This window comes from Nicotiana tabacum, chromosome 9, assembly GCF_000715075.1.
Source record: "Nicotiana tabacum cultivar K326 chromosome 9, ASM71507v2, whole genome shotgun sequence".
In the NCBI taxonomy this organism is placed as follows: Eukaryota; Viridiplantae; Streptophyta; class Magnoliopsida; order Solanales; family Solanaceae; genus Nicotiana; species Nicotiana tabacum.
Window position 1 is genome coordinate 126515949 of NC_134088.1, and position 6481 is coordinate 126522429.

The following is a 6481-nucleotide window of genomic DNA, read 5'->3' on the forward strand; positions in this document are numbered from 1 at the left end:
AGGGAGATAGAATAACAAGTACAAACCTTACTTCAACATTTGGTTCCATAATATCAATCTCATCTTGAAATAAAAACTCAATTATCACCAGAAAATTCCGTAAACATGATAAGAACGATAATTTGAACAACACTAGTGTAATACGTAGTAATTTGGCATAGGAATGAGACAATATCAGAAAAACAGAGAAACATGGAAAACAGGTAAATTGGCGGCGCATAGGTACTCGTCACCTCACATATAAGCCGCTCACATGAATTTCACTTAGCAAATAATCTAAGGTTCCTAATTCCCTCAAATCAGGGTTAGACACATCACTTACCTCACTCTGAAGGTCACTTAATTCTCAATCACAGCTTTTCCTTTGGAATTCACCTCCAAACCACTCGTATCTATTAAAAAATGACTCGATAATATCAAATATTGCTAAAGAAATCAATTATATTGTATAAATTAAATTTTTCAAATTTTTCTCCAAAAAGTCAAAAAATCGACCCCGGGCCTGCTTGGTCAAAACCCGAGGTTAGGACCAAAATCTTTTTACCCATTCACCCCCGAGCCTGAATATGTAATTAGTTTTGAAATCCGACCTCAAATTGAGGTCTAAATCCCAAAATTCCCGAAATCCCTATTTTCTACCCTAACCCCCTAATTCTACCATGAAAACTCTAGATTTTTAGTTTGAAAATTCAAGAAATGTAATGGGTAATTGAAAGAAAATAATTTAGTATCACTTACCAATAATTTGGGGAAGGATTGACTTTTGAAAAATCGCCCCTCACCGTTTGATTTTTGAGAAAAATGAATTTTTTGGCAAAATTCCCATTTTGGGTTCTGTTAAGTGCTGGGCGACAGTGTTCATCGCGTTCACGAGAGCACTGTCGCATTCGCGAAGTGTATGGGCTGCCAAGACTTAGCGTTCGTGAGGCAGTGCTTGCGTTCGCATAGGCTACCCTTTCCTGGTCTTCGCGTTTGCATAAGCTACCCTTCCTTGGTCTTCGCGTTCGCGAGACATTGCTTGCGTTCGCGATGAAGAAAAGGCTGACCCCTCTCCCCAGTGCCTAACGCTACGCGTTCGCGAAGGGTAACGCCCCCATCGCTTCGCGTTCGTGAAGAAGAAATCCTCAGCTGCTTAGTTTACTTTTCGCGTTTGCGAGAGTACCTTCGCGAACGCGAAGAAGGACATGCCAGAACACAGATTCTTCAGGAAAACCAGATTTCCAATGTCCAAAACATCCCGTGGCCTATCCGAAACTCACTCGAGCCCTCGGGGCTCCAAACCAAACAAGGACACAAGTCTAAAAATATCATACGGACCTGCTGGCGTGATCAAATTGCCAAAATAACACCTAGAACTCTAAATTTAGCACCAATTCAAATGAAATTCTCAAGAACACTTTAAAACTTCTAATTTCTCAACTGGACGTCCGAATCACGTCAAATCAACTCCATTTCTAACTAAATTTCTTAGACATGTCTTAAATATCATAATGAACCTGTACCGGGCTCCGGAACCAAAATACGGACCTCATACTAACAATGCCAAATATCAATCAATTCTTAAAAACAAAAAGAAATTCAAACTTTTACTTTTCATCAAAAATTCATAACTCAAGCTAGGGACCTCCAAATTCGATTCCGGACATACGCCCAGGTCCCATAATTTGATATGGACCTACCGGGACCGTCAAAGCACGAATCCGGGCCTGTTTACCAAAAATATTGACCGAAGTCAACTAAAATCAACTTTTAAGGCAAAAATTCTTATTTTTATTAGTTTTCAACATAAAAACTTTCCGGTAACCTGCCAGGACTGCGCACGCAAATCGAGGAGGGTAAAAAGAGATTTTTAATGCTTAAGAGCGCAGATTCGAGCATAAGATGACATTTTGGGTCATCACACTAAGGTGGTATGTCAAGTGACATCTACCTTATCAAATGTCAGTGCCACGTAGGATTGGATGTTCACCATGGACAAACTTAACGGAAGTGGGTATATTAGAACCAATAGTATAACGATAGTGGTATATTTGGACCAAAAGTATAACGAGAGGTATATTTAAACATTTTCTCATAGTACATGGGTATATTTGGATCTTTTCCGCATTAACTTTTATCTGCATACCCATGAAAGTTTTCTATTTTATATCCCAACTAAATTTCTATAAGTTATTTTTATATAAAATCTTAAATATTCTTGAATATCCTTAGCGAAATTCCTGGCTCCGTCATTGGCGACATGAATAATAACGATTTATATTACCGACTCTAACTTGCTTACAATCGAGACTTCATATTATTGTTATTGCTGTTGTTTTTAGGTTATCAATCATGGGGTTTCCGTGGAAGTTCTGAAAAACATAAAGGAGACATGTTATAGGCAGGGGCGGCTGAAGCCTAAAGCAACTAAAGGCCCCAAAATTTTGGGGGCCCTAATTTTTCATATTAATATATATATTTTTTATAAAAATTTTTATAATTTAAATTGGTATTATGTGACATGATTAATTCTTATACAAAAGTTATATAAAGTTTTGGAATAGTACAATATATAAATCCACTATTTTTTCTTCTTCTAATAAGCCATCAAATATTTTAAAAGATAGTGTATCTAATAAGCTATTAAATATTTTAAAAGATAGTGTGTCTAACCTAACTCTTAAATCATTGTCTCAAACATGTCGGAAAGTCGTATCAAAAGTATCAAAGCTAAGATTTCAAGCTCCACAAATATGAGATATTTAAATAAGTAGAAGCTTATTAGGATCCAAAAATTAAAAATGAAGCTATTTGTTCAACATATGAGCTTGAAATATTTGAGTTTTTATTAGGGATGACTATTTGGTATAATGTACTGATTGTGGCTAGTTCATTTAGCAATGGTTTACCATCAAAATATATATATATTGATGTTGCCATAGACCGTTAAGAGGTCTATTATTTTTAATCCATAAAAGTATAGAGAAAAATAATTTACAACTTTGAATATGCATATTGAGATCCTTACATTATGTGAAAAAATATTGCCTTTAACGTTGATTCTTTTCTAAAGGCCTATATTTCTTATAAAATAATTTTAAAAATTCATGTAACGGTTTAATTTCCTCAGCGGAAAGAAGAAAATTAAATTGACAAAATCTTACCTAAGAGAAAAAATGATTCAAGAGCAACTAAATATATTAGTTGTATTATTAATGGAAAATGAATCATTAATGACTTTGCATCTACAAATAATCCCAGTATTTCGTCGTGAAAGTATCACATTTAGATTGTTCTTATTAAAGGAAAGAGCCGAGTAAAAAAGGGTTTACATAACCGCTCGGTGAGCCGCTGTCCCTCATACTCTTCTTTCCGTTTTGGCTCGCTCTTCTTATCTGCCGAGCTAATGACCGCAGGTGGAGAATTACACGATAAATAGAAGACCATGCTACCGTTTTGGGCCAAGATAGAAAAAGTTGGAGAGAATGACTCTCTGAAATTCTCTCCTTTCTAAAGTTGAGGAAGGCGCACCCCTCCCCTCGGAACAAAGCCCCACCCCTCTTTTGCCCCTTTAATGAAGGACCCTCGTTTTGCTTCCTATTTATTTGTGGGTCTGGACCCGAGGGCCTTTTGTTTCAAGAGATGATTTCGATAATCAACCAACGGAAAAAAGCTAGAATGATAAAAAAAATTTAAGGCCTCTCATTATAGTTTGGCTTTAGGCCCTCAATCTTCTTTAATATTCCAGATGAACAGATGAAGATATGAAGAAGTACTCAAAAACTTCGAGTAAGGTCAGATACGGACAAACTTCAATCCTGAAGCTGAGAATATTTTGGTATGGAAAGATTACCTTGGTTTTGTTTATGATTCTGATGATGGTGCTACTTTATTTTCACTACTAAAAATCTGCTAAAAATCGACCAAATATTTCCGACCAACGTTAGTCGGTCAAAAAAAGTGACCAAAAACCGTCCAGCTTGGACGGAAACTGAAAAAAAAAATTATATTTTTTTAAAACTAAATACCGACCAACGTTGGTCGGTAAATTGGTCAACGAATTGACCCAGCTGGCCAGAGAAGAAAATTTTGGATTACCGACCAATGTTGGTCGATAATCTGGACCCAATTTTTAAAATTTTAATAATTATTTTATTATTTAAAATATTTTATAATATTTAAGAATTTATATTTAAAATTACCGACCAACGTTGGTCGGTTAATGCAGGGGAAGCATTTACCGATCAACTTTGGTCGGTAATTGTTATTTTCTGCAAAATAACCAACCAAAGTTCCCATTACTCCTAGGCACCGACCAAAATTACCGACCAACTTTGGTCGGTAATTTGGAAATGAGAATTGAAAAACGGGGGAACCCCCATTTCTCTCTTATCTTCCCCTCTCCTTCTCTATTTCCCTCACTCAATACCTTCCCCTCTCCTTCTCTATTTCCCTCACATAAATCCCATTCCCCACCCCGCGTTGCCACCGCCCAGCCCCCGCCGTCGCCGCGCCGTTGCCGCTGCCACTACCACTGCCGCCCCTCTCCTTCTCCATCTCCTAAAAATTCTAGGTTTGAATTACAACCCATTTATTTATTATTTCTAGGTTTTGTTAATTAGTTATGAATTAGTTTCAATTGATTAGTGTTTCAATTATTTGAACATTGCATTTTATTGAGGATTAGGGTTTAGGTCTTGTTTTAATTAGTTTTGTTAATTAGTTTTATTAACTAATTAATTTTGTTAATTAGTCAATTAGTTATAAATTAGTTTTAATTGACGAGTGTTTCAATTTTGAGTTTGTATTGTCTTGAATAGTTTAGTTAGAATTGAATTATTAACTTTGTATTGTCTTGAATAGTTTAGTTAGAATCTAGAGTTTACGATTTATTCTTGTGAATCGAACTTTTAGGGTGTGAGTTGAATTTCTTTAGTTTAGTTAGTTTATGTTTAAACTCGTAGGATATGAATTGAAATTTTAGTTTTTAGGATTTGTTCTTGTGAATTGAACTTTTAGGATATGAATTGAACTTTTAAGATATGAATTGGACCTTTTGGATATGAATTGAACTTTTAGGATATAAATTGGTGTAATTAGAAAAAGATAATTATCTTGAATTAACTAAAAAAGATATAATTAATTTATAATTATAGAATAAATTAATTTGTTCTTGTGAATCAAACTTTTAGGGTATGGGTTGAATTTCTTTAGTTTAGTTAGTTTATGTTTAAACTCGTAGGATATGAATTGAAATTTTAGTTTTTAGGATTTGTTCTTGTGAATTGAACTTTTAGGATATGAATTGAACTTTTAAGATATGAATTGGACCTTTTGGATATGAATTGAACTTTTAGGATATAAATTGGTGTAATTAGGAAAAAATAATTATCTTGAATTAACTAAAAAAGATATAATTAATTTATAATTATAGAATAAATTAATTTGTTCTTGTGAATCGAACTTTTAGGGTATGGGTTGAATTTTCTTTAGTTTAGTTAGTTTATGTTTAAACTCGTAGGATATGAATTGAAATTTTAATTTTTAGGATTTGTTCTTGTGAATTGAACTTTTAGGATATGAATTGAACTTTTAAGATATGAATTGGACCTTTTGGATATGAATTGAACTTTTAGGATATAAATTGGTGTAATTAGAAAAAAATAATTATCTTGAATTAACTAAAAAAGATATAATTAATTTATAATTGTAGAATAAATTAATTTGTTCTTGTGAATCGAACTTTTAGGGTATGGGTTGAATTTCTTTAGTTTAGTTAGTTTATGTTTAAACTCGTAGGATATGAATTGTAATTTTAGTTTTTAGGATTTGTTCTTGTGAATTGAACTTTTAGGATATGAATTGAACTTTTAAGATATGAATTGGACCTTTTGGATATGAATTGAACTTTTAGGATATAAATTGGTGTAATTAGGAAAAAATAATTATCTTGAATTAACTAAAAAAGATATAATTAATTTATAATTGTAGAATAAATTAATTTATTCTTGTGAATCGAACTTTTAGGGTATGGGTTGAATTTTCTTAGTTTAGTTAGTTTATGTTTAAACTCGTAGGATATTGAATTGAAATTTTAGTTTTTAGGATTTGTTCTTGTGAATTGAACTTTTAGGATATGAATTGAACTTTTAAGATATGAATTGGACCTTTTGGATATGAATTGAACTTTTAGGATATAAATTGGTGTAATTAGGGAAAAATAATTATCTTGAATTAACTAAAAAAGATATAATTAATTTATAATTGTAGAATAAATTAATTTTTTCTTGTGAATCGAACTTTTAGGGTATGGGTTGAATTTCTTTAGTTTAGTTAGTTTATGTTTAAACTCGTAGGATATGAATTGAAATTTTAGTTTTTAGGATTTGTTCTTGTGAATTGAACTTTTAGGATATGAATTGAACTTTTAAGATATGAATTGGACCTTTTGGATATGAATTGAACTTTTAGGATATAAATTGGTGTAATTAGGAAAAAATAA